This window comes from Eleutherodactylus coqui, chromosome 3, assembly GCF_035609145.1.
Source record: "Eleutherodactylus coqui strain aEleCoq1 chromosome 3, aEleCoq1.hap1, whole genome shotgun sequence".
NCBI lineage: Eukaryota > Metazoa > Chordata > Amphibia > Anura > Eleutherodactylidae > Eleutherodactylus > Eleutherodactylus coqui.
The window spans coordinates 87,068,146-87,092,491 of NC_089839.1; the positions used below are offsets into that span (position 1 = coordinate 87,068,146).

The 24,346-nt window shown below is 47.4% G+C and overlaps 56 non-coding genes across 56 annotated transcripts; all 56 read left to right on the forward strand.

The window, feature by feature from the left end:
* Nucleotides 1-94: 94 nt before the first annotated feature.
* On the forward strand, nucleotides 95-211 carry LOC136622782 (U5 spliceosomal RNA). Its single transcript, XR_010791964.1, has one exon. It is a non-coding gene; the product is annotated as a U5 spliceosomal RNA (small nuclear RNA).
* A 316-nt stretch (nucleotides 212-527) lies between these two features.
* Nucleotides 528-644, forward strand: LOC136622439 (U5 spliceosomal RNA). The gene has a single exon (XR_010791654.1). It is a non-coding gene; the product is annotated as a U5 spliceosomal RNA (small nuclear RNA).
* Nucleotides 645-959: 315 nt separating this feature from the next.
* Nucleotides 960-1,076, forward strand: LOC136622783 (U5 spliceosomal RNA). The gene has a single exon (XR_010791965.1). It is a non-coding gene; the product is annotated as a U5 spliceosomal RNA (small nuclear RNA).
* Nucleotides 1,077-1,393: 317 nt separating this feature from the next.
* On the forward strand, nucleotides 1,394-1,510 carry LOC136622255 (U5 spliceosomal RNA). Its single transcript, XR_010791478.1, has one exon. It is a non-coding gene; the product is annotated as a U5 spliceosomal RNA (small nuclear RNA).
* A 317-nt stretch (nucleotides 1,511-1,827) lies between these two features.
* Nucleotides 1,828-1,944, forward strand: LOC136622784 (U5 spliceosomal RNA). The gene has a single exon (XR_010791966.1). It is a non-coding gene; the product is annotated as a U5 spliceosomal RNA (small nuclear RNA).
* A 317-nt stretch (nucleotides 1,945-2,261) lies between these two features.
* Nucleotides 2,262-2,378, forward strand: LOC136622785 (U5 spliceosomal RNA). The gene has a single exon (XR_010791967.1). It is a non-coding gene; the product is annotated as a U5 spliceosomal RNA (small nuclear RNA).
* Nucleotides 2,379-2,695: 317 nt separating this feature from the next.
* Nucleotides 2,696-2,812, forward strand: LOC136622786 (U5 spliceosomal RNA). The gene has a single exon (XR_010791968.1). It is a non-coding gene; the product is annotated as a U5 spliceosomal RNA (small nuclear RNA).
* Nucleotides 2,813-3,129: 317 nt separating this feature from the next.
* On the forward strand, nucleotides 3,130-3,246 carry LOC136622236 (U5 spliceosomal RNA). The gene has a single exon (XR_010791460.1). It is a non-coding gene; the product is annotated as a U5 spliceosomal RNA (small nuclear RNA).
* A 315-nt stretch (nucleotides 3,247-3,561) lies between these two features.
* Nucleotides 3,562-3,678, forward strand: LOC136622787 (U5 spliceosomal RNA). Its single transcript, XR_010791969.1, has one exon. It is a non-coding gene; the product is annotated as a U5 spliceosomal RNA (small nuclear RNA).
* Nucleotides 3,679-3,995: 317 nt separating this feature from the next.
* LOC136622615 (U5 spliceosomal RNA) lies at nucleotides 3,996-4,112 on the forward strand. The gene has a single exon (XR_010791822.1). It is a non-coding gene; the product is annotated as a U5 spliceosomal RNA (small nuclear RNA).
* Nucleotides 4,113-4,429: 317 nt separating this feature from the next.
* LOC136622390 (U5 spliceosomal RNA) lies at nucleotides 4,430-4,546 on the forward strand. The gene has a single exon (XR_010791608.1). It is a non-coding gene; the product is annotated as a U5 spliceosomal RNA (small nuclear RNA).
* Nucleotides 4,547-4,863: 317 nt separating this feature from the next.
* Nucleotides 4,864-4,980, forward strand: LOC136622391 (U5 spliceosomal RNA). The gene has a single exon (XR_010791609.1). It is a non-coding gene; the product is annotated as a U5 spliceosomal RNA (small nuclear RNA).
* Nucleotides 4,981-5,296: 316 nt separating this feature from the next.
* LOC136622354 (U5 spliceosomal RNA) lies at nucleotides 5,297-5,413 on the forward strand. Its single transcript, XR_010791572.1, has one exon. It is a non-coding gene; the product is annotated as a U5 spliceosomal RNA (small nuclear RNA).
* A 317-nt stretch (nucleotides 5,414-5,730) lies between these two features.
* LOC136622788 (U5 spliceosomal RNA) lies at nucleotides 5,731-5,847 on the forward strand. The gene has a single exon (XR_010791970.1). It is a non-coding gene; the product is annotated as a U5 spliceosomal RNA (small nuclear RNA).
* A 317-nt stretch (nucleotides 5,848-6,164) lies between these two features.
* Nucleotides 6,165-6,281, forward strand: LOC136622790 (U5 spliceosomal RNA). The gene has a single exon (XR_010791972.1). It is a non-coding gene; the product is annotated as a U5 spliceosomal RNA (small nuclear RNA).
* Nucleotides 6,282-6,597: 316 nt separating this feature from the next.
* On the forward strand, nucleotides 6,598-6,714 carry LOC136622791 (U5 spliceosomal RNA). The gene has a single exon (XR_010791973.1). It is a non-coding gene; the product is annotated as a U5 spliceosomal RNA (small nuclear RNA).
* Nucleotides 6,715-7,031: 317 nt separating this feature from the next.
* Nucleotides 7,032-7,148, forward strand: LOC136622792 (U5 spliceosomal RNA). The gene has a single exon (XR_010791974.1). It is a non-coding gene; the product is annotated as a U5 spliceosomal RNA (small nuclear RNA).
* Nucleotides 7,149-7,465: 317 nt separating this feature from the next.
* Nucleotides 7,466-7,582, forward strand: LOC136622392 (U5 spliceosomal RNA). Its single transcript, XR_010791610.1, has one exon. It is a non-coding gene; the product is annotated as a U5 spliceosomal RNA (small nuclear RNA).
* A 316-nt stretch (nucleotides 7,583-7,898) lies between these two features.
* On the forward strand, nucleotides 7,899-8,015 carry LOC136622355 (U5 spliceosomal RNA). Its single transcript, XR_010791573.1, has one exon. It is a non-coding gene; the product is annotated as a U5 spliceosomal RNA (small nuclear RNA).
* A 317-nt stretch (nucleotides 8,016-8,332) lies between these two features.
* On the forward strand, nucleotides 8,333-8,449 carry LOC136622794 (U5 spliceosomal RNA). The gene has a single exon (XR_010791975.1). It is a non-coding gene; the product is annotated as a U5 spliceosomal RNA (small nuclear RNA).
* Nucleotides 8,450-8,766: 317 nt separating this feature from the next.
* LOC136622795 (U5 spliceosomal RNA) lies at nucleotides 8,767-8,883 on the forward strand. Its single transcript, XR_010791976.1, has one exon. It is a non-coding gene; the product is annotated as a U5 spliceosomal RNA (small nuclear RNA).
* Nucleotides 8,884-9,200: 317 nt separating this feature from the next.
* LOC136622796 (U5 spliceosomal RNA) lies at nucleotides 9,201-9,317 on the forward strand. The gene has a single exon (XR_010791977.1). It is a non-coding gene; the product is annotated as a U5 spliceosomal RNA (small nuclear RNA).
* Nucleotides 9,318-9,634: 317 nt separating this feature from the next.
* Nucleotides 9,635-9,751, forward strand: LOC136622238 (U5 spliceosomal RNA). The gene has a single exon (XR_010791462.1). It is a non-coding gene; the product is annotated as a U5 spliceosomal RNA (small nuclear RNA).
* A 315-nt stretch (nucleotides 9,752-10,066) lies between these two features.
* On the forward strand, nucleotides 10,067-10,183 carry LOC136622797 (U5 spliceosomal RNA). The gene has a single exon (XR_010791978.1). It is a non-coding gene; the product is annotated as a U5 spliceosomal RNA (small nuclear RNA).
* Nucleotides 10,184-10,500: 317 nt separating this feature from the next.
* On the forward strand, nucleotides 10,501-10,617 carry LOC136622466 (U5 spliceosomal RNA). The gene has a single exon (XR_010791681.1). It is a non-coding gene; the product is annotated as a U5 spliceosomal RNA (small nuclear RNA).
* Nucleotides 10,618-10,934: 317 nt separating this feature from the next.
* On the forward strand, nucleotides 10,935-11,051 carry LOC136622798 (U5 spliceosomal RNA). Its single transcript, XR_010791979.1, has one exon. It is a non-coding gene; the product is annotated as a U5 spliceosomal RNA (small nuclear RNA).
* A 317-nt stretch (nucleotides 11,052-11,368) lies between these two features.
* On the forward strand, nucleotides 11,369-11,485 carry LOC136622494 (U5 spliceosomal RNA). Its single transcript, XR_010791708.1, has one exon. It is a non-coding gene; the product is annotated as a U5 spliceosomal RNA (small nuclear RNA).
* A 317-nt stretch (nucleotides 11,486-11,802) lies between these two features.
* LOC136622393 (U5 spliceosomal RNA) lies at nucleotides 11,803-11,919 on the forward strand. The gene has a single exon (XR_010791611.1). It is a non-coding gene; the product is annotated as a U5 spliceosomal RNA (small nuclear RNA).
* A 315-nt stretch (nucleotides 11,920-12,234) lies between these two features.
* Nucleotides 12,235-12,351, forward strand: LOC136622607 (U5 spliceosomal RNA). The gene has a single exon (XR_010791815.1). It is a non-coding gene; the product is annotated as a U5 spliceosomal RNA (small nuclear RNA).
* A 317-nt stretch (nucleotides 12,352-12,668) lies between these two features.
* On the forward strand, nucleotides 12,669-12,785 carry LOC136622799 (U5 spliceosomal RNA). The gene has a single exon (XR_010791980.1). It is a non-coding gene; the product is annotated as a U5 spliceosomal RNA (small nuclear RNA).
* Nucleotides 12,786-13,102: 317 nt separating this feature from the next.
* On the forward strand, nucleotides 13,103-13,219 carry LOC136622431 (U5 spliceosomal RNA). Its single transcript, XR_010791648.1, has one exon. It is a non-coding gene; the product is annotated as a U5 spliceosomal RNA (small nuclear RNA).
* A 317-nt stretch (nucleotides 13,220-13,536) lies between these two features.
* On the forward strand, nucleotides 13,537-13,653 carry LOC136622800 (U5 spliceosomal RNA). The gene has a single exon (XR_010791981.1). It is a non-coding gene; the product is annotated as a U5 spliceosomal RNA (small nuclear RNA).
* A 317-nt stretch (nucleotides 13,654-13,970) lies between these two features.
* On the forward strand, nucleotides 13,971-14,087 carry LOC136622802 (U5 spliceosomal RNA). Its single transcript, XR_010791983.1, has one exon. It is a non-coding gene; the product is annotated as a U5 spliceosomal RNA (small nuclear RNA).
* A 317-nt stretch (nucleotides 14,088-14,404) lies between these two features.
* LOC136622239 (U5 spliceosomal RNA) lies at nucleotides 14,405-14,521 on the forward strand. Its single transcript, XR_010791463.1, has one exon. It is a non-coding gene; the product is annotated as a U5 spliceosomal RNA (small nuclear RNA).
* Nucleotides 14,522-14,828: 307 nt separating this feature from the next.
* On the forward strand, nucleotides 14,829-14,945 carry LOC136622803 (U5 spliceosomal RNA). Its single transcript, XR_010791984.1, has one exon. It is a non-coding gene; the product is annotated as a U5 spliceosomal RNA (small nuclear RNA).
* A 317-nt stretch (nucleotides 14,946-15,262) lies between these two features.
* On the forward strand, nucleotides 15,263-15,379 carry LOC136622523 (U5 spliceosomal RNA). The gene has a single exon (XR_010791736.1). It is a non-coding gene; the product is annotated as a U5 spliceosomal RNA (small nuclear RNA).
* Nucleotides 15,380-15,696: 317 nt separating this feature from the next.
* Nucleotides 15,697-15,813, forward strand: LOC136622804 (U5 spliceosomal RNA). Its single transcript, XR_010791985.1, has one exon. It is a non-coding gene; the product is annotated as a U5 spliceosomal RNA (small nuclear RNA).
* Nucleotides 15,814-16,130: 317 nt separating this feature from the next.
* Nucleotides 16,131-16,247, forward strand: LOC136622240 (U5 spliceosomal RNA). Its single transcript, XR_010791464.1, has one exon. It is a non-coding gene; the product is annotated as a U5 spliceosomal RNA (small nuclear RNA).
* A 315-nt stretch (nucleotides 16,248-16,562) lies between these two features.
* On the forward strand, nucleotides 16,563-16,679 carry LOC136622805 (U5 spliceosomal RNA). Its single transcript, XR_010791986.1, has one exon. It is a non-coding gene; the product is annotated as a U5 spliceosomal RNA (small nuclear RNA).
* A 317-nt stretch (nucleotides 16,680-16,996) lies between these two features.
* LOC136622467 (U5 spliceosomal RNA) lies at nucleotides 16,997-17,113 on the forward strand. Its single transcript, XR_010791682.1, has one exon. It is a non-coding gene; the product is annotated as a U5 spliceosomal RNA (small nuclear RNA).
* Nucleotides 17,114-17,430: 317 nt separating this feature from the next.
* On the forward strand, nucleotides 17,431-17,547 carry LOC136622806 (U5 spliceosomal RNA). The gene has a single exon (XR_010791987.1). It is a non-coding gene; the product is annotated as a U5 spliceosomal RNA (small nuclear RNA).
* Nucleotides 17,548-17,864: 317 nt separating this feature from the next.
* LOC136622495 (U5 spliceosomal RNA) lies at nucleotides 17,865-17,981 on the forward strand. Its single transcript, XR_010791709.1, has one exon. It is a non-coding gene; the product is annotated as a U5 spliceosomal RNA (small nuclear RNA).
* Nucleotides 17,982-18,298: 317 nt separating this feature from the next.
* LOC136622394 (U5 spliceosomal RNA) lies at nucleotides 18,299-18,415 on the forward strand. The gene has a single exon (XR_010791612.1). It is a non-coding gene; the product is annotated as a U5 spliceosomal RNA (small nuclear RNA).
* Nucleotides 18,416-18,730: 315 nt separating this feature from the next.
* On the forward strand, nucleotides 18,731-18,847 carry LOC136622608 (U5 spliceosomal RNA). Its single transcript, XR_010791816.1, has one exon. It is a non-coding gene; the product is annotated as a U5 spliceosomal RNA (small nuclear RNA).
* A 317-nt stretch (nucleotides 18,848-19,164) lies between these two features.
* LOC136622807 (U5 spliceosomal RNA) lies at nucleotides 19,165-19,281 on the forward strand. The gene has a single exon (XR_010791988.1). It is a non-coding gene; the product is annotated as a U5 spliceosomal RNA (small nuclear RNA).
* Nucleotides 19,282-19,598: 317 nt separating this feature from the next.
* On the forward strand, nucleotides 19,599-19,715 carry LOC136622433 (U5 spliceosomal RNA). The gene has a single exon (XR_010791650.1). It is a non-coding gene; the product is annotated as a U5 spliceosomal RNA (small nuclear RNA).
* Nucleotides 19,716-20,032: 317 nt separating this feature from the next.
* Nucleotides 20,033-20,149, forward strand: LOC136622808 (U5 spliceosomal RNA). The gene has a single exon (XR_010791989.1). It is a non-coding gene; the product is annotated as a U5 spliceosomal RNA (small nuclear RNA).
* A 317-nt stretch (nucleotides 20,150-20,466) lies between these two features.
* On the forward strand, nucleotides 20,467-20,583 carry LOC136622810 (U5 spliceosomal RNA). The gene has a single exon (XR_010791990.1). It is a non-coding gene; the product is annotated as a U5 spliceosomal RNA (small nuclear RNA).
* Nucleotides 20,584-20,900: 317 nt separating this feature from the next.
* Nucleotides 20,901-21,017, forward strand: LOC136622241 (U5 spliceosomal RNA). The gene has a single exon (XR_010791465.1). It is a non-coding gene; the product is annotated as a U5 spliceosomal RNA (small nuclear RNA).
* Nucleotides 21,018-21,332: 315 nt separating this feature from the next.
* LOC136622811 (U5 spliceosomal RNA) lies at nucleotides 21,333-21,449 on the forward strand. Its single transcript, XR_010791991.1, has one exon. It is a non-coding gene; the product is annotated as a U5 spliceosomal RNA (small nuclear RNA).
* Nucleotides 21,450-21,766: 317 nt separating this feature from the next.
* LOC136622468 (U5 spliceosomal RNA) lies at nucleotides 21,767-21,883 on the forward strand. Its single transcript, XR_010791683.1, has one exon. It is a non-coding gene; the product is annotated as a U5 spliceosomal RNA (small nuclear RNA).
* Nucleotides 21,884-22,200: 317 nt separating this feature from the next.
* Nucleotides 22,201-22,317, forward strand: LOC136622812 (U5 spliceosomal RNA). Its single transcript, XR_010791992.1, has one exon. It is a non-coding gene; the product is annotated as a U5 spliceosomal RNA (small nuclear RNA).
* A 317-nt stretch (nucleotides 22,318-22,634) lies between these two features.
* Nucleotides 22,635-22,751, forward strand: LOC136622814 (U5 spliceosomal RNA). The gene has a single exon (XR_010791994.1). It is a non-coding gene; the product is annotated as a U5 spliceosomal RNA (small nuclear RNA).
* A 317-nt stretch (nucleotides 22,752-23,068) lies between these two features.
* LOC136622395 (U5 spliceosomal RNA) lies at nucleotides 23,069-23,185 on the forward strand. Its single transcript, XR_010791613.1, has one exon. It is a non-coding gene; the product is annotated as a U5 spliceosomal RNA (small nuclear RNA).
* A 315-nt stretch (nucleotides 23,186-23,500) lies between these two features.
* Nucleotides 23,501-23,617, forward strand: LOC136622609 (U5 spliceosomal RNA). The gene has a single exon (XR_010791817.1). It is a non-coding gene; the product is annotated as a U5 spliceosomal RNA (small nuclear RNA).
* Nucleotides 23,618-23,934: 317 nt separating this feature from the next.
* On the forward strand, nucleotides 23,935-24,051 carry LOC136622815 (U5 spliceosomal RNA). Its single transcript, XR_010791995.1, has one exon. It is a non-coding gene; the product is annotated as a U5 spliceosomal RNA (small nuclear RNA).
* Nucleotides 24,052-24,346: the final 295 nt, after the last annotated feature.

Here is a 24,346-nt window from a genome sequence, read left to right on the forward strand (position 1 = left end):
CAATTTCTCATTTTGCCTCTTTTCCGGGTGGTCTCCCCAGGCTAAGAGAGCACTGCAGCGGTGGTGGCAGGAGCTGAGGAACCCCTTGCCCATTATGCTCTGGTTTCTCTTCAGAACGTATAAATCTTTCGCCTTTTACTAAAGATTTCCGTGGAGAGGAGCAACACTGAGTTTTGTAGCAATTTTTGCATGCTCCAGTTTTGCTGGGGCTTCCTTATTCTGGTGAAAAAGAGAGAGTGCTGTTTCCGAATGTGTTAACTGATCCTGAATGGGGGTCCTCATTTGCATGTTGCAGAAGCAAAGCATCCTGGGAAAGATGTGATCCTGGCTGATTGTGCACAATTACCCAAGGCAGCCAGAATCCTGTCAACAGTTCCTGAACAGGGGCCTTATTTGCATACTGCAGAAGTGAAGGATTCTGGCTGGTTGTGCACAATTTCTCATTTTGCCTCTTTTCCGGGTGGTCTCCCTAGGCTAAGAGAGCACTGCAGCGGTGGTGGCAGGAGCTGAGGAACCCCTTGCCCATTATGCTCTGGTTTCTGTTCAGAACGTATAAATCTTTCGCCTTTTACTAAAGATTTCCGTGGAGAGGAGCAACACTGAGTTTTGTAGCAATTTTTGAATGCTCCAGTTTTGCTGGGGCTTCCTTATTCTGGTGAAAAAAGAGAGTGCTGTTTCCGAATGTGTTAACTGATCCTGAATGGGGGTCCTCATTTGCATGTTGCAGAAGCAAAGCTTCCTGGGAAAGATGTGATCCTGGCTGATTGTGCACAATTACCCAAGGCAGCCAGAATCCTGTCAACAGTTCCTGAACAGGGGCCTTATTTGCATACTGCAGAAGTGAAGGATTCTGGCTGGTTGTGCACAAGTTCTCATTTTGCCTCTTTTCCGGGTGGTCTCCCTAGGCTAAGAGAGCACTGCAGCGGTGGTGGCAGGAGCTGAGGAACCCCTTGCCCATTATGCTCTGGTTTCTCTTCAGAACGTATAAATCTTTCGCCTTTTACTAAAGATTTCCGTGGAGAGGAGCAACACTGAGTTTTGTAGCAATTTTTGCATGCTCCAGTTTTGCTGGGGCTTCCTTATTCTGGTGAAAAAAGAGAGCGTGCTGTTTCCGAATGTGTTAACTGATCCTGAATGGGGGTCCTCATTTGCATGTTGCAGAAGCAAAGCATCCTGGGAAAGATGTGATCCTGGCTGATTGTGCACAATTACCCAAGGCAGCCAGAATCCTGTCAACAGTTCCTGAACAGGGGCCTTATTTGCATACTGCAGAAGTGAAGGATTCTGGCTGGTTGTGCACAATTTCTCATTTTGCCTCTTTTCCGGGTGGTCTCCCCAGGCTAAGAGAGCACTGCAGCGGTGGTGGCAGGAGCTGAGGAACCCCTTGCCCATTATGCTCTGGTTTCTCTTCAGAACGTATAAATCTTTCGCCTTTTACTAAAGATTTCCGTGGAGAGGAGCAGCACTGAGTTTTGTAGCAATTTTTGCATGCTCCAGTTTTGCTGGGGCTTCCTTATTCTGGTGAAAAAAGAGAGCGTGCTGTTTCCGAATGTGTTAACTGATCCTGAATGGGGGTCCTCATTTGCATGTTGCAGAAGCAAAGCATCCTGGGAAAGATGTGATCCTGGCTGATTGTGCACAATTACCCAAGGCAGCCAGAATCCTGTCAACAGTTCCTGAACAGGGGCCTTATTTGCATACTGCAGAAGTGAAGGATTCTGGCTGGTTGTGCACAATTTCTCATTTTGCCTCTTTTCCGGGTGGTCTCCCCAGGCTAAGAGAGCACTGCAGCGGTGGTGGCAGGAGCTGAGGAACCCCTTGCCCATTATGCTCTGGTTTCTCTTCAGAACGTATAAATCTTTCGCCTTTTACTAAAGATTTCCGTGGAGAGGAGCAACACTGAGTTTTGTAGCAATTTTTGCATGCTCCAGTTTTGCTGGGGCTTCCTTATTCTGGTGAAAAAAGAGAGAGTGCTGTTTCCGAATGTGTTAACTGATCCTGAATGGGGGTCCTCATTTGCATGTTTCAGAAGCAAAGCATCCTGGGAAAGATGTGATCCTGGCTGATTGTGCACAATTACCCAAGGCAGCCAGAATCCTGTCAACAGTTCCTGAACAGGGGCCTTATTTGCATACTGCAGAAGTGAAGGATTCTGGCTGGTTGTGCACAATTTCTCATTTTGCCTCTTTTCCGGGTGGTCTCCCTAGGCTAAGAGAGCACTGCAGCGGTGGTGGCAGGAGCTGAGGAACCCCTTGCCCATTATGCTCTGGTTTCTCTTCAGAACGTATAAATCTTTCGCCTTTTACTAAAGATTTCCGTGGAGAGGAGCAACACTGAGTTTTGTAGCAATTTTTGCATGCTCCAGTTTTGCTGGGGCTTCCTTATTCTGGTGAAAAAAGAGAGAGTGCTGTTTCCGAATGTGTTAACTGATCCTGAATGGGGGTCCTCATTTGCATGTTGCAGAAGCAAAGCATCCTGGGAAAGATGTGATCCTGGCTGATTGTGCACAATTACCCAAGGCAGCCAGAATCCTGTCAACAGTTCCTGAACAGGGGCCTTATTTGCATACTGCAGAAGTGAAGGATTCTGGCTGGTTGTGCACAATTTCTCATTTTGCCTCTTTTCCGGGTGGTCTCCCTAGGCTAAGAGAGCACTGCAGTGGTGGTGGCAGGAGCTGAGGAACCCCTTGCCCATTATGCTCTGGTTTCTCTTCAGAACGTATAAATCTTTCGCCTTTTACTAAAGATTTCCGTGGAGAGGAGCAACACTGAGTTTTGTAGCAATTTTTGCATGCTCCAGTTTTGCTGGGGCTTCCTTATTCTGGTGAAAAAAGAGAGAGTGCTGTTTCCGAATGTGTTAACTGATCCTGAATGGGGGTCCTCATTTGCATGTTGCAGAAGCAAAGCATCCTGGGAAAGATGTGATCCTGGCTGATTGTGCACAATTACCCAAGGCAGCCAGAATCCTGTCAACAGTTCCTGAACAGGGGCCTTATTTGCATACTGCAGAAGTGAAGGATTCTGGCTGGTTGTGCACAATTTCTCATTTTGCCTCTTTTCCGGGTGGTCTCCCTAGGCTAAGAGAGCACTGCAGCGGTGGTGGCAGGAGCTGAGGAACCCCTTGCCCATTGTGCTCTGGTTTCTCTTCAGAACGTATAAATCTTTCGCCTTTTACTAAAGATTTCCGTGGAGAGGAGCAACACTGAGTTTTGTAGCAATTTTTGAATGCTCCAGTTTTGCTGGGGCTTCCTTATTCTGGTGAAAAAAGAGAGTGCTGTTTCCGAATGTGTTAACTGATCCTGAATGGGGGTCCTCATTTGCATGTTGCAGAAGCAAAGCTTCCTGGGAAAGATGTGATCCTGGCTGATTGTGCACAATTACCCAAGGCAGCCAGAATCCTGTCAACAGTTCCTGAACAGGGGCCTTATTTGCATACTGCAGAAGTGAAGGATTCTGGCTGGTTGTGCACAAGTTCTCATTTTGCCTCTTTTCCGGGTGGTCTCCCTAGGCTAAGAGAGCACTGCAGCGGTGGTGGCAGGAGCTGAGGAACCCCTTGCCCATTATGCTCTGGTTTCTCTTCAGAACGTATAAATCTTTCGCCTTTTACTAAAGATTTCCGTGGAGAGGAGCAACACTGAGTTTTGTAGCAATTTTTGCATGCTCCAGTTTTGCTGGGGCTTCCTTATTCTGGTGAAAAAAGAGAGCGTGCTGTTTCCGAATGTGTTAACTGATCCTGAATGGGGGTCCTCATTTGCATGTTGCAGAAGCAAAGCATCCTGGGAAAGATGTGATCCTGGCTGATTGTGCACAATTACCCAAGGCAGCCAGAATCCTGTCAACAGTTCCTGAACAGGGGCCTTATTTGCATACTGCAGAAGTGAAGGATTCTGGCTGGTTGTGCACAATTTCTCATTTTGCCTCTTTTCCGGGTGGTCTCCCCAGGCTAAGAGAGCACTGCAGCGGTGGTGGCAGGAGCTGAGGAACCCCTTGCCCATTATACTCTGGTTTGTCTTCAGAACGTATAAATCTTTCGTCTTTTACTAAAGATTTCCGTGGAGAGGAGCAACACTGAGTTTTGTAGCAATTTTTGCATGCTCCAGTTTTGCTGGGGCTTCCTTATTCTGGTGAAAAAAGAGAGCGTGCTGTTTCCGAATGTGTTAACTGATCCTGAATGGGGGTCCTCATTTGCATGTTGCAGAAGCAAAGCATCCTGGGAAAGATGTGATCCTGGCTGATTGTGCACAATTACCCAAGGCAGCCAGAATCCTGTCAACAGTTCCTGAACAGGGGCCTTATTTGCATACTGCAGAAGTGAAGGATTCTGGCTGGTTGTGCACAATTTCTCATTTTGCCTCTTTTCCGGGTGGTCTCCCTAGGCTAAGAGAGCACTGCAGCGGTGGTGGCAGGAGCTGAGGAACCCCTTGCCCATTATGCTCTGGTTTCTCTTCAGAACGTATAAATCTTTCGCCTTTTACTAAAGATTTCCGTGGAGAGGAGCAACACTGAGTTTTGTAGCTATTTTTGCATGCTCCAGTTTTGCTGGGGCTTCCTTATTCTGGTGAAAAAAGAGAGAGTGCTGTTTCCGAATGTGTTAACTGATCCTGAATGGGGGTCCTCATTTGCATGTTGCAGAAGCAAAGCATCCTGGGAAAGATGTGATCCTGGCTGATTGTGCACAATTACCCAAGGCAGCCAGAATCCTGTCAACAGTTCCTGAACAGGGGCCTTATTTGCATACTGCAGAAGTGAAGGATTCTGGCTGGTTGTGCACAATTTCTCATTTTGCCTCTTTTCCGGGTGGTCTCCCTAGGCTAAGAGAGCACTGCAGCGGTGGTGGCAGGAGCTGAGGAACCCCTTGCCCATTATGCTCTGGTTTCTCTTCAGAACGTATAAATCTTTCGCCTTTTACTAAAGATTTCCGTGGAGAGGAGCAACACTGAGTTTTGTAGCTATTTTTGCATGCTCCAGTTTTGCTGGGGCTTCCTTATTCTGGTGAAAAAAGAGAGCGTGCTGTTTCCGAATGTGTTAACTGATCCTGAACGGGGGTCCTCATTTGCATGTTGCAGAAGCAAAGCATCCTGGGAAAGATGTGATCCTGGCTGATTGTGCACAATTACCCAAGGCAGCCAGAATCCTGTCAACAGTTCCTGAACAGGGGCCTTATTTGCATACTGCAGAAGTGAAGGATTCTGGCTGGTTGTGCACAATTTCTCATTTTGCCTCTTTTCCGGGTGGTCTCCCTAGGCTAAGAGAGCACTGCAGCGGTGGTGGCAGGAGCTGAGGAACCCCTTGCCCATTTTCTCTGGTTTCTCTTCAGAACGTATAAATCTTTCGCCTTTTACTAAAGATTTCCGTGGAGAGGAGCAACACTGAGTTTTGTAGCAATTTTTGCATGCTCTAGTTTTGCTGGGGCTTCCTTATTCTGGTGAAAAAAGAGAGCGTGCTGTTTCCGAATGTGTTAACTGATCCTGAATGGGGGTCCTCATTTGCATGTTGCAGAAGCAAAGCATCCTGGGAAAGATGTGATCCTGGCTGATTGTGCACAATTACCCAAGGCAGCCAGAATCCTGTCAACAGTTCCTGAACAGGGGCCTTATTTGCATACTGCAGAAGTGAAGGATTCTGGCTGGTTGTGCACAATTTCTCATTTTGCCTCTTTTCCGGGTGGTCTCCCTAGGCTAAGAGAGCACTGCAGTGGTGGTGGCAGGAGCTGAGGAACCCCTTGCCCATTATGCTCTGGTTTCTCTTCAGAACGTATAAATCTTTCGCCTTTTACTAAAGATTTCCGTGGAGAGGAGCAACACTGAGTTTTGTAGCAATTTTTGCATGCTCCAGTTTTGCTGGGGCTTCCTTATTCTGGTGAAAAAAGAGAGCGTGCTGTTTCCGAATGTGTTAACTGATCCTGAATGGGGGTCCTCATTTGCATGTTGCAGAAGCAAAGCATCCTGGGAAAGATGTGATCCTGGCTGATTGTGCACAATTACCCAAGGCAGCCAGAATCCTGTCAACAGTTCCTGAACAGGGGCCTTATTTGCATACTGCAGAAGTGAAGGATTCTGGCTGGTTGTGCACAATTTCTCATTTTGCCTCTTTTCCGGGTGGTCTCCCTAGGCTAAGAGAGCACTGCAGCGGTGGTGGCAGGAGCTGAGGAACCCCTTGCCCATTATGCTCTGGTTTCTCTTCAGAACGTATAAATCTTTCGCCTTTTACTAAAGATTTCCGTGGAGAGGAGCAACACTGAGTTTTGTAGCAATTTTTGCATGCTCCAGTTTTGCTGGGGCTTCCTTATTCTGGTGAAAAAAGAGAGAGTGCTGTTTCCGAATGTGTTAACTGATCCTGAATGGGGGTCCTCATTTGCATGTTGCAGAAGCAAAGCATCCTGGAAAGATGTGATCCTGGCTGATTGTGCACAATTACCCAAGGCAGCCAGAATCCTGTCAACAGTTCCTGAACAGGGGCCTTATTTGCATACTGCAGAAGTGAAGGATTCTGGCTGGTTGTGCACAATTTCTCATTTTGCCTCTTTTCCGGGTGGTCTCCCTAGGCTAAGAGAGCACTGCAGCGGTGGTGGCAGGAGCTGAGGAACCCCTTGCCCATTATGCTCTGGTTTCTCTTCAGAACGTATAAATCTTTCGCCTTTTACTAAAGATTTCCGTGGAGAGGAGCAACACTGAGTTTTGTAGCAATTTTTGCATGCTCCAGTTTTGCTGGGGCTTCCTTATTCTGGTGAAAAAAGAGAGAGTGCTGTTTCCGAATGTGTTAACTGATCCTGAATGGGGGTCCTCATTTGCATGTTGCAGAAGCAAAGCATCCTGGGAAAGATGTGATCCTGGCTGATTGTGCACAATTACCCAAGGCAGCCAGAATCCTGTCAACAGTTCCTGAACAGGGGCCTTATTTGCATACTGCAGAAGTGAAGGATTCTGGCTGGTTGTGCACAATTTCTCATTTTGCCTCTTTTCCGGGTGGTCTCCCTAGGCTAAGAGAGCACTGCAGCGGTGGTGGCAGGAGCTGAGGAACCCCTTGCCCATTATGCTCTGGTTTCTCTTCAGAACGTATAAATCTTTCGCCTTTTACTAAAGATTTCCGTGGAGAGGAGCAACACTGAGTTTTGTAGCAATTTTTGCATGCTCCAGTTTTGCTGGGGCTTCCTTATTCTGGTGAAAAAAGAGAGAGTGCTGTTTCCGAATGTGTTAACTGATCCTGAATGGGGGTCCTCATTTGCATGTTGCAGAAGCAAAGCATCCTGGGAAAGATGTGATCCTGGCTGATTGTGCACAATTACCCAAGGCAGCCAGAATCCTGTCAACAGTTCCTGAACAGGGGCCTTATTTGCATACTGCAGAAGTGAAGGATTCTGGCTGGTTGTGCACAATTTCTCATTTTGCCTCTTTTCCGGGTGGTCTCCCTAGGCTAAGAGAGCACTGCAGCGGTGGTGGCAGGAGCTGAGGAACCCCTTGCCCATTATGCTCTGGTTTCTCTTCAGAACGTATAAATCTTTCGCCTTTTACTAAAGATTTCCGTGGAGAGGAGCAACACTGAGTTTTGTAGCTATTTTTGCATGCTCCAGTTTTGCTGGGGCTTCCTTATTCTGGTGAAAAAAGAGAGCGTGCTGTTTCCGAATGTGTTAACTGATCCTGAACGGGGGTCCTCATTTGCATGTTGCAGAAGCAAAGCATCCTGGGAAAGATGTGATCCTGGCTGATTGTGCACAATTACCCAAGGCAGCCAGAATCCTGTCAACAGTTCCTGAACAGGGGCCTTATTTGCATACTGCAGAAGTGAAGGATTCTGGCTGGTTGTGCACAATTTCTCATTTTGCCTCTTTTCCGGGTGGTCTCCCTAGGCTAAGAGAGCACTGCAGCGGTGGTGGCAGGAGCTGAGGAACCCCTTGCCCATTTTCTCTGGTTTCTCTTCAGAACGTATAAATCTTTCGCCTTTTACTAAAGATTTCCGTGGAGAGGAGCAACACTGAGTTTTGTAGCAATTTTTGCATGCTCTAGTTTTGCTGGGGCTTCCTTATTCTGGTGAAAAAAGAGAGCGTGCTGTTTCCGAATGTGTTAACTGATCCTGAATGGGGGTCCTCATTTGCATGTTGCAGAAGCAAAGCATCCTGGGAAAGATGTGATCCTGGCTGATTGTGCACAATTACCCAAGGCAGCCAGAATCCTGTCAACAGTTCCTGAACAGGGGCCTTATTTGCATACTGCAGAAGTGAAGGATTCTGGCTGGTTGTGCACAATTTCTCATTTTGCCTCTTTTCCGGGTGGTCTCCCTAGGCTAAGAGAGCACTGCAGTGGTGGTGGCAGGAGCTGAGGAACCCCTTGCCCATTATGCTCTGGTTTCTCTTCAGAACGTATAAATCTTTCGCCTTTTACTAAAGATTTCCGTGGAGAGGAGCAACACTGAGTTTTGTAGCAATTTTTGCATGCTCCAGTTTTGCTGGGGCTTCCTTATTCTGGTGAAAAAAGAGAGCGTGCTGTTTCCGAATGTGTTAACTGATCCTGAATGGGGGTCCTCATTTGCATGTTGCAGAAGCAAAGCATCCTGGGAAAGATGTGATCCTGGCTGATTGTGCACAATTACCCAAGGCAGCCAGAATCCTGTCAACAGTTCCTGAACAGGGGCCTTATTTGCATACTGCAGAAGTGAAGGATTCTGGCTGGTTGTGCACAATTTCTCATTTTGCCTCTTTTCCGGGTGGTCTCCCTAGGCTAAGAGAGCACTGCAGCGGTGGTGGCAGGAGCTGAGGAACCCCTTGCCCATTATGCTCTGGTTTCTCTTCAGAACGTATAAATCTTTCGCCTTTTACTAAAGATTTCCGTGGAGAGGAGCAACACTGAGTTTTGTAGCAATTTTTGCATGCTCCAGTTTTGCTGGGGCTTCCTTATTCTGGTGAAAAAAGAGAGAGTGCTGTTTCCGAATGTGTTAACTGATCCTGAATGGGGGTCCTCATTTGCATGTTGCAGAAGCAAAGCATCCTGGGAAAGATGTGATCCTGGCTGATTGTGCACAATTACCCAAGGCAGCCAGAATCCTGTCAACAGTTCCTGAACAGGGGCCTTATTTGCATACTGCAGAAGTGAAGGATTCTGGCTGGTTGTGCACAATTTCTCATTTTGCCTCTTTTCCGGGTGGTCTCCCTAGGCTAAGAGAGCACTGCAGCGGTGGTGGCAGGAGCTGAGGAACCCCTTGCCCATTATGCTCTGGTTTCTCTTCAGAACGTATAAATCTTTCGCCTTTTACTAAAGATTTCCGTGGAGAGGAGCAACACTGAGTTTTGTAGCAATTTTTGCATGCTCCAGTTTTGCTGGGGCTTCCTTATTCTGGTGAAAAAAGAGAGAGTGCTGTTTCCGAATGTGTTAACTGATCCTGAATGGGGGTCCTCATTTGCATGTTGCAGAAGCAAAGCATCCTGGGAAAGATGTGATCCTGGCTGATTGTGCACAATTACCCAAGGCAGCCAGAATCCTGTCAACAGTTCCTGAACAGGGGCCTTATTTGCATACTGCAGAAGTGAAGGATTCTGGCTGGTTGTGCACAATTTCTCATTTTGCCTCTTTTCCGGGTGGTCTCCCTAGGCTAAGAGAGCACTGCAGCGGTGGTGGCAGGAGCTGAGGAACCCCTTGCCCATTGTGCTCTGGTTTCTCTTCAGAACGTATAAATCTTTCGCCTTTTACTAAAGATTTCCGTGGAGAGGAGCAACACTGAGTTTTGTAGCAATTTTTGAATGCTCCAGTTTTGCTGGGGCTTCCTTATTCTGGTGAAAAAAGAGAGTGCTGTTTCCGAATGTGTTAACTGATCCTGAATGGGGGTCCTCATTTGCATGTTGCAGAAGCAAAGCTTCCTGGGAAAGATGTGATCCTGGCTGATTGTGCACAATTACCCAAGGCAGCCAGAATCCTGTCAACAGTTCCTGAACAGGGGCCTTATTTGCATACTGCAGAAGTGAAGGATTCTGGCTGGTTGTGCACAAGTTCTCATTTTGCCTCTTTTCCGGGTGGTCTCCCTAGGCTAAGAGAGCACTGCAGCGGTGGTGGCAGGAGCTGAGGAACCCCTTGCCCATTATGCTCTGGTTTCTCTTCAGAACGTATAAATCTTTCGCCTTTTACTAAAGATTTCCGTGGAGAGGAGCAACACTGAGTTTTGTAGCAATTTTTGCATGCTCCAGTTTTGCTGGGGCTTCCTTATTCTGGTGAAAAAAGAGAGCGTGCTGTTTCCGAATGTGTTAACTGATCCTGAATGGGGGTCCTCATTTGCATGTTGCAGAAGCAAAGCATCCTGGGAAAGATGTGATCCTGGCTGATTGTGCACAATTACCCAAGGCAGCCAGAATCCTGTCAACAGTTCCTGAACAGGGGCCTTATTTGCATACTGCAGAAGTGAAGGATTCTGGCTGGTTGTGCACAATTTCTCATTTTGCCTCTTTTCCGGGTGGTCTCCCCAGGCTAAGAGAGCACTGCAGCGGTGGTGGCAGGAGCTGAGGAACCCCTTGCCCATTATACTCTGGTTTGTCTTCAGAACGTATAAATCTTTCGCCTTTTACTAAAGATTTCCGTGGAGAGGAGCAACACTGAGTTTTGTAGCAATTTTTGCATGCTCCAGTTTTGCTGGGGCTTCCTTATTCTGGTGAAAAAAGAGAGCGTGCTGTTTCCGAATGTGTTAACTGATCCTGAATGGGGGTCCTCATTTGCATGTTGCAGAAGCAAAGCATCCTGGGAAAGATGTGATCCTGGCTGATTGTGCACAATTACCCAAGGCAGCCAGAATCCTGTCAACAGTTCCTGAACAGGGGCCTTATTTGCATACTGCAGAAGTGAAGGATTCTGGCTGGTTGTGCACAATTTCTCATTTTGCCTCTTTTCCGGGTGGTCTCCCTAGGCTAAGAGAGCACTGCAGCGGTGGTGGCAGGAGCTGAGGAACCCCTTGCCCATTATGCTCTGGTTTCTCTTCAGAACGTATAAATCTTTCGCCTTTTACTAAAGATTTCCGTGGAGAGGAGCAACACTGAGTTTTGTAGCAATTTTTGCATGCTCCAGTTTTGCTGGGGCTTCCTTATTCTGGTGAAAAAAGAGAGAGTGCTGTTTCCGAATGTGTTAACTGATCCTGAATGGGGGTCCTCATTTGCATGTTGCAGAAGCAAAGCATCCTGGGAAAGATGTGATCCTGGCTGATTGTGCACAATTACCCAAGGCAGCCAGAATCCTGTCAACAGTTCCTGAACAGGGGCCTTATTTGCATACTGCAGAAGTGAAGGATTCTGGCTGGTTGTGCACAATTTCTCATTTTGCCTCTTTTCCGGGTGGTCTCCCTAGGCTAAGAGAGCACTGCAGCGGTGGTGGCAGGAGCTGAGGAACCCCTTGCCCATTATGCTCTGGTTTCTCTTCAGAACGTATAAATCTTTCACCTTTTACTAAAGATTTCCGTGGAGAGGAGCAACACTGAGTTTTGTAGCAATTTTTGCATGCTCCAGTTTTGCTGGGGCTTCCTTATTCTGGTGAAAAAAGAGAGAGTGCTGTTTCCGAATGTGTTAACTGATCCTGAATGGGGGTCCTCATTTGCATGTTGCAGAAGCAAAGCATCCTGGGAAAGATGTGATCCTGGCTGATTGTGCACAATTACCCAAGGCAGCCAGAATCCTGTCAACAGTTCCTGAACAGGGGCCTTATTTGCATACTGCAGAAGTGAAGGATTCTGGCTGGTTGTGCACAATTTCTCATTTTGCCTCTTTTCCGGGTGGTCTCCCTAGGCTAAGAGAGCACTGCAGCGGTGGTGGCAGGAGCTGAGGAACCCCTTGCCCATTATGCTCTGGTTTCTCTTCAGAACGTATAAATCTTTCGCCTTTTACTAAAGATTTCCGTGGAGAGGAGCAACACTGAGTTTTGTAGCTATTTTTGCATGCTCCAGTTTTGCTGGGGCTTCCTTATTCTGGTGAAAAAAGAGAGTGCTGTTTCCGAATGTGTTAACTGATCCTGAATGGGGGTCCTCATTTGCATGTTGCAGAAGCAAAGCATCCTGGGAAAGATGTGATCCTGGCTGATTGTGCACAATTACCCAAGGCAGCCAGAATCCTGTCAACAGTTCCTGAACAGGGGCCTTATTTGCATACTGCAGAAGTGAAGGATTCTGGCTGGTTGTGCACAATTTCTCATTTGGCCTCTTTTCCGGGTGGTCTCCCTAGGCTAAGAGAGCACTGCAGCGGTGGTGGCAGGAGCTGAGGAACCCCTTGCCCATTATGCTCTGGTTTCTCTTCAGAACGTATAAATCTTTCGCCTTTTACTACAGATTTCCGTGGAGAGGAGCAACACTGAGTTTTGTAGCAATTTTTGCATGCTCCAGTTTTGCTGGGGCTTCCTTATTCTGGTGAAAAAAGAGAGAGTGCTGTTTCCGAATGTGTTAACTGATCCTGAATGGGGGTCCTCATTTGCATGTTGCAGAAGCAAAGCATCCTGGGAAAGATGTGATCCTGGCTGATTGTGCACAATTACCCAAGGCAGCCAGAATCCTGTCAACAGTTCCTGAACAGGGGCCTTATTTGCATACTGCAGAAGTGAAGGATTCTGGCTGGTTGTGCACAATTTCTCATTTTGCCTCTTTTCCGGGTGGTCTCCCTAGGCTAAGAGAGCACTGCAGCGGTGGTGGCAGGAGCTGAGGAACCCCTTGCCCATTATGCTCTGGTTTCTCTTCAGAACGTATAAATCTTTCGCCTTTTACTAAAGATTTCCGTGGAGAGGAGCAACACTGAGTTTTGTAGCAATTTTTGCATGCTCCAGTTTTGCTGGGGCTTCCTTATTCTGGTGAAAAAAGAGAGAGTGCTGTTTCCGAATGTGTTAACTGATCCTGAATGGGGGTCCTCATTTGCATGTTGCAGAAGCAAAGCATCCTGGGAAAGATGTGATCCTGGCTGATTGTGCACAATTACCCAAGGCAGCCAGAATCCTGTCAACAGTTCCTGAACAGGGGCCTTATTTGCATACTGCAGAAGTGAAGGATTCTGGCTGGTTGTGCACAATTTCTCATTTTGCCTCTTTTCCGGGTGGTCTCCCTAGGCTAAGAGAGCACTGCAGCGGTGGTGGCAGGAGCTGAGGAACCCCTTGCCCATTATGCTCTGGTTTCTCTTCAGAACGTATAAATCTTTCGCCTTTTACTAAAGATTTCCGTGGAGAGGAGCAACACTGAGTTTTGTAGCAATTCTTGCATGCTCCAGTTTTGCTGGGGCTTCCTTATTCTGGTGAAAAAAGAGAGAGTGCTGTTTCCGAATGTGTTAACTGATCCTGAATGGGGGTCCTCATTTGCATGTTGCAGAAGCAAAGCATCCTGGGAAAGATGTGATCCTGGCTGATTGTGCACAATTACCCAAGGCAGCCAGAATCCTGTCAACAGTTCCTGAACAGGGGCCTTATTTGCATACTGCAGAAGTGAAGGATTCTGGCTGGTTGTGCACAATTTCTCATTTGGCCTCTTTTCCGGGTGGTCTCCCTAGGCTAAGAGAGCACTGCAGCGGTGGTGGCAGGAGCTGAGGAACCCCTTGCCCATTATGCTCTGGTTTCTCTTCAGAACGTATAAATCTTTCGCCTTTTACTAAAGATTTCCGTGGAGAGGAGCAACACTGAGTTTTGTAGCAATTTTTGCATGCTCCAGTTTTGCTGGGGCTTCCTTATTCTGGTGAAAAAAGAGAGAGTGCTGTTTCCGAATGTGTTAACTGATCCTGAATGGGGGTCCTCATTTGCATGTTGCAGAAGCAAAGCATCCTGGGAAAGATGTGATCCTGGCTGATTGTGCACAATTACCCAAGGCAGCCAGAATCCTGTCAACAGTTCCTGAACAGGGGCCTTATTTGCATACTGCAGAAGTGAAGGATTCTGGCTGGTTGTGCACAATTTCTCATTTTGCCTCTTTTCCGGGTGGTCTCCCTAGGCTAAGAGAGCACTGCAGCGGTGGTGGCAGGAGCTGAGGAACCCCTTGCCCATTATGCTCTGGTTTCTCTTCAGAACGTATAAATCTTTCGCCTTTTACTAAAGATTTCCGTGGAGAGGAGCAACACTGAGTTTTGTAGCAATTTTTGCATGCTCCAGTTTTGCTGGGGCTTCCTTATTCTGGTGAAAAAAGAGAGAGTGCTGTTTCCGAATGTGTTAACTGATCCTGAATGGGGGTCCTCATTTGCATGTTGCAGAAGCAAAGCATCCTGGGAGAGATGTGATCCTGGCTGATTGTGCACAATTACCCAAGGCAGCCAGAATCCTGTCAACAGTTCCTGAACAGGGGCCTTATTTGCATACTGCAGAAGTGAAGGATTCTGGCTGGTTGTGCACAATTTCTCATTTTGCCTCTTTTCCGGGTGGTCTCCCTAGGCTAAGAGAGCACTGCAGCGGTGGTGGCAGGAGCTGAGGAACCCCTTGCCCATTGTGCTCTGGTTTCTCTTCAGAACGTATAAATCTTTCGCCTTTTACTAAAGATTTCCGTGGAGAGGAGCAACACTGAGTTTTGTAGCAATTTTTGAATGCTCCAGTTTTGCTGGGGCTTCCTTATTCTGGTGAAAAAAGAGAGTGCTGTTTCCGAATGTGTTAACTGATCCTGAATGGGGGTCCTCATTTGCATGTTGCAGAAGCAAAGCTTCCTGGGAAAGATGTGATCCTGGCTGATTGTGCACAATTACCCAAGGCAGCCAGAATCCTGTCAACAGTTCCTGAACAGGGGCCTTATTTGCATACTGCAGAAGTGAAGGATTCTGGCTGGTTGTGCACAATTTCTCATTTTGCCTCTTTTCCGGGTGGTCTCCCTAGGCTAAGAGAGCACTGCAGCGGTGGTGGCAGGAACCCCTTGCCCATTATGCTCTGGTTTCTCTTCAGAACGTATAAATCTTTCGCCTTTTACTAAAGATTTCCGTGGAGAGGAGCAACACTGAGTTTTGTAGCAATTTTTGCATGCTCCAGTTTTGCTGGGGCTTCCTTATTCTGGTGAAAAAAGAGAGAGTGCTGTTTCCGAATGTGTTAACTGATCCTGAATGGGGGTCCTCATTTGCATGTTGCAGAAGCAAAGCATCCTGGGAAAGATGTGATCCTGGCTGATTGTGCACAATTACCCAAGGCAGCCAGAATCCTGTCAACAGTTCCTGAACAGGGGCCTTATTTGCATACTGCAGAAGTGAAGGATTCTGGCTGGTTGTGCACAATTTCTCATTTTGCCTCTTTTCCGGGTGGTCTCCCTAGGCTAAGAGAGCACTGCAGCGGTGGTGGCAGGAGCTGAGGAACCCCTTGCCCATTATGCTCTGGTTTGTCTTCAGAACGTATAAATCTTTCGCCTTTTACTAAAGATTTCCGTGGAGAGGAGCAACACTGAGTTTTGTAGCAATTTTTGCATGCTCCAGTTTTGCTGGGGCTTCCTTATTCTGGTGAAAAAAGAGAGAGTGCTGTTTCCGAATGTGTTAACTGATCCTGAATGGGGGTCCTCATTTGCATGTTGCAGAAGCAAAGCATCCTGGGAAAGATGTGATCCTGGCTGATTGTGCACAATTACCCAAGGCAGCCAGAATCCTGTCAACAGTTCCTGAACAGGGGCCTTATTTGCATACTGCAGAAGTGAAGGATTCTGGCTGGTTGTGCACAATTTCTCATTTTGCCTCTTTTCCGGGTGGTCTCCCTAGGCTAAGAGAGCACTGCAGCGGTGGTGGCAGGAGCTGAGGAACCCCTTGCCCATTATGCTCTGGTTTCTCTTCAGAACGTATAAATCTTTCGCCTTTTACTAAAGATTTCCGTGGAGAGGAGCAACACTGAGTTTTGTAGCAATTTTTGCATGCTCCAGTTTTGCTGGGGCTTCCTTATTCTGGTGAAAAAAGAGAGAGTGCTGTTTCCGAATGTGTTAACTGATCCTGAATGGGGGTCCTCATTTGCATGTTGCAGAAGCAAAGCATCCTGGGAAAGATGTGATCCTGGCTGATTGTGCACAATTACCCAAGGCAGCCAGAATCCTGTCAACAGTTCCTGAACAGGGGCCTTATTTGCATACTGCAGAAGTGAAGGATTCTGGCTGGTTGTGCACAATTTCTCATTTTGCCTCTTTTCCGGGTGGTCTCCCTAGGCTAAGAGAGCACTGCAGCGGTGGTGGCAGGAGCTGAGGAACCCCTTGCCCATTGTGCTCTGGTTTCTCTTCAGAACGTATAAATCTTTCGCCTTTTACTAAAGATTTCCGTGGAGAGGAGCAACACTGAGTTTTGTAGCAATTTTTGAATGCTCCAGTTTTGCTGGGGCTTCCTTATTCTGGTGAAAAAAGAGAGTGCTGTTTCCGAATGTGTTAACTGATCCTGAATGGGGGTCCTCATTTGCATGTTGCAGAAGCAAAGCTTCCTGGGAAAGATGTGATCCTGGCTGATTGTGCACAATTACCCAAGGCAGCCAGAATCCTGTCAACAGTTCCTGAACAGGGGCCTTATTTGCATACTGCAGAAGTGAAGGATTCTGGCTGGTTGTGCACAAGTTCTCATTTTGCCTCTTTTCCGGGTGGTCTCCCTAGGCTAAGAGAGCACTGCAGCGGTGGTGGCAGGAGCTGAGGAACCCCTTGCCCATTATGCTCTGGTTTCTCTTCAGAACGTATAAATCTTTCGCCTTTTACTAAAGATTTCCGTGGAGAGGAGCAACACTGAGTTTTGTAGCAATTTTTGCATGCTCCAGTTTTGCTGGGGCTTCCTTATTCTGGTGAAAAAAGAGAGCGTGCTGTTTCCGAATGTGTTAACTGATCCTGAATGGGGGTCCTCATTTGCATGTTGCAGAAGCAAAGCATCCTGGGAAAGATGTGATCCTGGCTGATTGTGCACAATTACCCAAGGCAGCCAGAATCCTGTCAACAGTTCCTGAACAGGGGCCTTATTTGCATACTGCAGAAGTGAAGGATTCTGGCTGGTTGTGCACAATTTCTCATTTTGCCTCTTTTCCGGGTGGTCTCCCCAGGCTAAGAGAGCACTGCAGCGGTGGTGGCAGGAGCTGAGGAACCCCTTGCCCATTATACTCTGGTTTGTCTTCAGAACGTATAAATCTTTCGCCTTTTACTAAAGATTTCCGTGGAGAGGAGCAACACTGAGTTTTGTAGCAATTTTTGCATGCTCCAGTTTTGCTGGGGCTTCCTTATTCTGGTGAAAAAAGAGAGCGTGCTGTTTCCGAATGTGTTAACTGATCCTGAATGGGGGTCCTCATTTGCATGTTGCAGAAGCAAAGCATCCTGGGAAAGATGTGATCCTGGCTGATTGTGCACAATTACCCAAGGCAGCCAGAATCCTGTCAACAGTTCCTGAACAGGGGCCTTATTTGCATACTGCAGAAGTGAAGGATTCTGGCTGGTTGTGCACAATTTCTCATTTTGCCTCTTTTCCGGGTGGTCTCCCTAGGCTAAGAGAGCACTGCAGCGGTGGTGGCAGGAGCTGAGGAACCCCTTGCCCATTATGCTCTGGTTTCTCTTCAGAACGTATAAATCTTTCGCCTTTTACTAAAGATTTCCGTGGAGAGGAGCAACACTGAGTTTTGTAGCAATTTTTGCATGCTCCAGTTTTGCTGGGGCTTCCTTATTCTGGTGAAAAAAGAGAGAGTGCTGTTTCCGAATGTGTTAACTGATCCTGAATGGGGGTCCTCATTTGCATGTTGCAGAAGCAAAGCATCCTGGGAAAGATGTGATCCTGGCTGATTGTGCACAATTACCCAAGGCAGCCAGAATCCTGTCAACAGTTCCTGAACAGGGGCCTTATTTGCATACTGCAGAAGTGAAGGATTCTGGCTGGTTGTGCACAATTTCTCATTTTGCCTCTTTTCCGGGTGGTCTCCCTAGGCTAAGAGAGCACTGCAGCGGTGGTGGCAGGAGCTGAGGAACCCCTTGCCCATTATGCTCTGGTTTCTCTTCAGAACGTATAAATCTTTCACCTTTTACTAAAGATTTCCGTGGAGAGGAGCAACACTGAGTTTTGTAGCAATTTTTGCATGCTCCAGTTTTGCTGGGGCTTCCTTATTCTGGTGAAAAAAGAGAGAGTGCTGTTTCCGAATGTGTTAACTGATCCTGAATGGGGGTCCTCATTTGCATGTTGCAGAAGCAAAGCATCCTGGGAAAGATGTGATCCTGGCTGATTGTGCACAATTACCCAAGGCAGCCAGAATCCTGTCAACAGTTCCTGAACAGGGGCCTTATTTGCATACTGCAGAAGTGAAGGATTCTGGCTGGTTGTGCACAATTTCTCATTTTGCCTCTTTTCCGGGTGGTCTCCCTAGGCTAAGAGAGCACTGCAGCGGTGGTGGCAGGAGCTGAGGAACCCCTTGCCCATTATGCTCTGGTTTCTCTTCAGAACGTATAAATCTTTCGCCTTTTACTAAAGATTTCCGTGGAGAGGAGCAACACTGAGTTTTGTAGCTATTTTTGCATGCTCCAGTTTTGCTGGGGCTTCCTTATTCTGGTGAAAAAAGAGAGTGCTGTTTCCGAATGTGTTAACTGATCCTGAATGGGGGTCCTCATTTGCATGTTGCAGAAGCAAAGCATCCTGGGAAAGATGTGATCCTGGCTGATTGTGCACAATTACCCAAGGCAGCCAGAATCCTGTCAACAGTTCCTGAACAGGGGCCTTATTTGCATACTGCAGAAGTGAAGGATTCTGGCTGGTTGTGCACAATTTCTCATTTGGCCTCTTTTCCGGGTGGTCTCCCTAGGCTAAGAGAGCACTGCAGCGGTGGTGGCAGGAGCTGAGGAACCCCTTGCCCATTATGCTCTGGTTTCTCTTCAGAACGTATAAATCTTTCGCCTTTTACTACAGATTTCCGTGGAGAGGAGCAACACTGAGTTTTGTAGCAATTTTTGCATGCTCCAGTTTTGCTGGGGCTTCCTTATTCTGGTGAAAAAAGAGAGAGTGCTGTTTCCGAATGTGTTAACTGATCCTGAATGGGGGTCCTCATTTGCATGTTGCAGAAGCAAAGCATCCTGGGAAAGATGTGATCCTGGCTGATTGTGCACAATTACCCAAGGCAGCCAGAATCCTGTCAACAGTTCCTGAACAGGGGCCTTATTTGCATACTGCAGAAGTGAAGGATTCTGGCTGGTTGTGCACAATTTCTCATTTTGCCTCTTTTCCGGGTGGTCTCCCTAGGCTAAGAGAGCACTGCAGCGGTGGTGGCAGGAGCTGAGGAACCCCTTGCCCATTATGCTCTGGTTTCTCTTCAGAACGTATAAATCTTTCGCCTTTTACTAAAGATTTCCGTGGAGAGGAGCAACACTGAGTTTTGTAGCAATTTTTGCATGCTCCAGTTTTGCTGGGGCTTCCTTATTCTGGTGAAAAAAGAGAGAGTGCTGTTTCCGAATGTGTTAACTGATCCTGAATGGGGGTCCTCATTTGCATGTTGCAGAAGCAAAGCATCCTGGGAAAGATGTGATCCTGGCTGATTGTGCACAATTACCCAAGGCAGCCAGAATCCTGTCAACAGTTCCTGAACAGGGGCCTTATTTGCATACTGCAGAAGTGAAGGATTCTGGCTGGTTGTGCACAATTTCTCATTTTGCCTCTTTTCCGGGTGGTCTCCCTAGGCTAAGAGAGCACTGCAGCGGTGGTGGCAGGAGCTGAGGAACCCCTTGCCCATTATGCTCTGGTTTCTCTTCAGAACGTATAAATCTTTCGCCTTTTACTAAAGATTTCCGTGGAGAGGAGCAACACTGAGTTTTGTAGCAATTCTTGCATGCTCCAGTTTTGCTGGGGCTTCCTTATTCTGGTGAAAAAAGAGAGAGTGCTGTTTCCGAATGTGTTAACTGATCCTGAATGGGGGTCCTCATTTGCATGTTGCAGAAGCAAAGCATCCTGGGAAAGATGTGATCCTGGCTGATTGTGCACAATTACCCAAGGCAGCCAGAATCCTGTCAACAGTTCCTGAACAGGGGCCTTATTTGCATACTGCAGAAGTGAAGGATTCTGGCTGGTTGTGCACAATTTCTCATTTGGCCTCTTTTCCGGGTGGTCTCCCTAGGCTAAGAGAGCACTGCAGCGGTGGTGGCAGGAGCTGAGGAACCCCTTGCCCATTATGCTCTGGTTTCTCTTCAGAACGTATAAATCTTTCGCCTTTTACTAAAGATTTCCGTGGAGAGGAGCAACACTGAGTTTTGTAGCAATTTTTGCATGCTCCAGTTTTGCTGGGGCTTCCTTATTCTGGTGAAAAAAGAGAGAGTGCTGTTTCCGAATGTGTTAACTGATCCTGAATGGGGGTCCTCATTTGCATGTTGCAGAAGCAAAGCATCCTGGGAAAGATGTGATCCTGGCTGATTGTGCACAATTACCCAAGGCAGCCAGAATCCTGTCAACAGTTCCTGAACAGGGGCCTTATTTGCATACTGCAGAAGTGAAGGATTCTGGCTGGTTGTGCACAATTTCTCATTTTGCCTCTTTTCCGGGTGGTCTCCCTAGGCTAAGAGAGCACTGCAGCGGTGGTGGCAGGAGCTGAGGAACCCCTTGCCCATTATGCTCTGGTTTCTCTTCAGAACGTATAAATCTTTCGCCTTTTACTAAAGATTTCCGTGGAGAGGAGCAACACTGAGTTTTGTAGCAATTTTTGCATGCTCCAGTTTTGCTGGGGCTTCCTTATTCTGGTGAAAAAAGAGAGAGTGCTGTTTCCGAATGTGTTAACTGATCCTGAATGGGGGTCCTCATTTGCATGTTGCAGAAGCAAAGCATCCTGGGAGAGATGTGATCCTGGCTGATTGTGCACAATTACCCAAGGCAGCCAGAATCCTGTCAACAGTTCCTGAACAGGGGCCTTATTTGCATACTGCAGAAGTGAAGGATTCTGGCTGGTTGTGCACAATTTCTCATTTTGCCTCTTTTCCGGGTGGTCTCCCTAGGCTAAGAGAGCACTGCAGCGGTGGTGGCAGGAGCTGAGGAACCCCTTGCCCATTGTGCTCTGGTTTCTCTTCAGAACGTATAAATCTTTCGCCTTTTACTAAAGATTTCCGTGGAGAGGAGCAACACTGAGTTTTGTAGCAATTTTTGAATGCTCCAGTTTTGCTGGGGCTTCCTTATTCTGGTGAAAAAAGAGAGTGCTGTTTCCGAATGTGTTAACTGATCCTGAATGGGGGTCCTCATTTGCATGTTGCAGAAGCAAAGCTTCCTGGGAAAGATGTGATCCTGGCTGATTGTGCACAATTACCCAAGGCAGCCAGAATCCTGTCAACAGTTCCTGAACAGGGGCCTTATTTGCATACTGCAGAAGTGAAGGATTCTGGCTGGTTGTGCACAAGTTCTCATTTTGCCTCTTTTCCGGGTGGTCTCCCTAGGCTAAGAGAGCACTGCAGCGGTGGTGGCAGGAGCTGAGGAACCCCTTGCCCATTATGCTCTGGTTTCTCTTCAGAACGTATAAATCTTTCGCCTTTTACTAAAGATTTCCGTGGAGAGGAGCAACACTGAGTTTTGTAGCAATTTTTGCATGCTCCAGTTTTGCTGGGGCTTCCTTATTCTGGTGAAAAAAGAGAGCGTGCTGTTTCCGAATGTGTTAACTGATCCTGAATGGGGGTCCTCATTTGCATGTTGCAGAAGCAAAGCATCCTGGGAAAGATGTGATCCTGGCTGATTGTGCACAATTACCCAAGGCAGCCAGAATCCTGTCAACAGTTCCTGAACAGGGGCCTTATTTGCATACTGCAGAAGTGAAGGATTCTGGCTGGTTGTGCACAATTTCTCATTTTGCCTCTTTTCCGGGTGGTCTCCCCAGGCTAAGAGAGCACTGCAGCGGTGGTGGCAGGAGCTGAGGAACCCCTTGCCCATTATACTCTGGTTTGTCTTCAGAACGTATAAATCTTTCGCCTTTTACTAAAGATTTCCGTGGAGAGGAGCAACACTGAGTTTTGTAGCAATTTTTGCATGCTCCAGTTTTGCTGGGGCTTCCTTATTCTGGTGAAAAAAGAGAGCGTGCTGTTTCCGAATGTGTTAACTGATCCTGAATGGGGGTCCTCATTTGCATGTTGCAGAAGCAAAGCATCCTGGGAAAGATGTGATCCTGGCTGATTGTGCACAATTACCCAAGGCAGCCAGAATCCTGTCAACAGTTCCTGAACAGGGGCCTTATTTGCATACTGCAGAAGTGAAGGATTCTGGCTGGTTGTGCACAATTTCTCATTTTGCCTCTTTTCCGGGTGGTCTCCCTAGGCTAAGAGAGCACTGCAGCGGTGGTGGCAGGAGCTGAGGAACCCCTTGCCCATTATGCTCTGGTTTCTCTTCAGAACGTATAAATCTTTCGCCTTTTACTAAAGATTTCCGTGGAGAGGAGCAACACTGAGTTTTGTAGCAATTTTTGCATGCTCCAGTTTTGCTGGGGCTTCCTTATTCTGGTGAAAAAAGAGAGAGTGCTGTTTCCGAATGTGTTAACTGATCCTGAATGGGGGTCCTCATTTGCATGTTGCAGAAGCAAAGCATCCTGGGAAAGATGTGATCCTGGCTGATTGTGCACAATTACCCAAGGCAGCCAGAATCCTGTCAACAGTTCCTGAACAGGGGCCTTATTTGCATACTGCAGAAGTGAAGGATTCTGGCTGGTTGTGCACAATTTCTCATTTTGCCTCTTTTCCGGGTGGTCTCCCTAGGCTAAGAGAGCACTGCAGCGGTGGTGGCAGGAGCTGAGGAACCCCTTGCCCATTATGCTCTGGTTTCTCTTCAGAACGTATAAATCTTTCGCCTTTTACTAAAGATTTCCGTGGAGAGGAGCAACACTGAGTTTTGTAGCAATTTTTGCATGCTCCAGTTTTGCTGGGGCTTCCTTATTCTGGTGAAAAAAGAGAGAGTGCTGTTTCCGAATGTGTTAACTGATCCTGAATGGGGGTCCTCATTTGCATGTTGCAGAAGCAAAGCATCCTGGGAAAGATGTGATCCTGGCTGATTGTGCACAATTACCCAAGGCAGCCAGAATCCTGTCAACAGTTCCTGAACAGGGGCCTTATTTGCATACTGCAGAAGTGAAGGATTCTGGCTGGTTGTGCACAATTTCTCATTTTGCCTCTTTTCCGGGTGGTCTCCCTAGGCTAAGAGAGCACTGCAGCGGTGGTGGCAGGAGCTGAGGAACCCCTTGCCCATTATGCTCTGGTTTCTCTTCAGAACGTATAAATCTTTCGCCTTTTACTAAAGATTTCCGTGGAGAGGAGCAACACTGAGTTTTGTAGCTATTTTTGCATGCTCCAGTTTTGCTGGGGCTTCCTTATTCTGGTGAAAAAAGAGAGTGCTGTTTCCGAATGTGTTAACTGATCCTGAATGGGGGTCCTCATTTGCATGTTGCAGAAGCAAAGCATCCTGGGAAAGATGTGATCCTGGCTGATTGTGCACAATTACCCAAGGCAGCCAGAATCCTGTCAACAGTTCCTGAACAGGGGCCTTATTTGCATACTGCAGAAGTGAAGGATTCTGGCTGGTTGTGCACAATTTCTCATTTGGCCTCTTTTCCGGGTGGTCTCCCTAGGCTAAGAGAGCACTGCAGCGGTGGTGGCAGGAGCTGAGGAACCCCTTGCCCATTATGCTCTGGTTTCTCTTCAGAACGTATAAATCTTTCGCCTTTTACTACAGATTTCCGTGGAGAGGAGCAACACTGAGTTTTGTAGCAATTTTTGCATGCTCCAGTTTTGCTGGGGCTTCCTTATTCTGGTGAAAAAAGAGAGAGTGCTGTTTCCGAATGTGTTAACTGATCCTGAATGGGGGTCCTCATTTGCATGTTGCAGAAGCAAAGCATCCTGGGAAAGATGTGATCCTGGCTGATTGTGCACAATTACCCAAGGCAGCCAGAATCCTGTCAACAGTTCCTGAACAGGGGCCTTATTTGCATACTGCAGAAGTGAAGGATTCTGGCTGGTTGTGCACAATTTCTCATTTTGCCTCTTTTCCGGGTGGTCTCCCTAGGCTAAGAGAGCACTGCAGCGGTGGTGGCAGGAGCTGAGGAACCCCTTGCCCATTATGCTCTGGTTTCTCTTCAGAACGTATAAATCTTTCGCCTTTTACTAAAGATTTCCGTGGAGAGGAGCAACACTGAGTTTTGTAGCAATTTTTGCATGCTCCAGTTTTGCTGGGGCTTCCTTATTCTGGTGAAAAAAGAGAGAGTGCTGTTTCCGAATGTGTTAACTGATCCTGAATGGGGGTCCTCATTTGCATGTTGCAGAAGCAAAGCATCCTGGGAAAGATGTGATCCTGGCTGATTGTGCACAATTACCCAAGGCAGCCAGAATCCTGTCAACAGTTCCTGAACAGGGGCCTTATTTGCATACTGCAGAAGTGAAGGATTCTGGCTGGTTGTGCACAATTTCTCATTTTGCCTCTTTTCCGGGTGGTCTCCCTAGGCTAAGAGAGCACTGCAGCGGTGGTGGCAGGA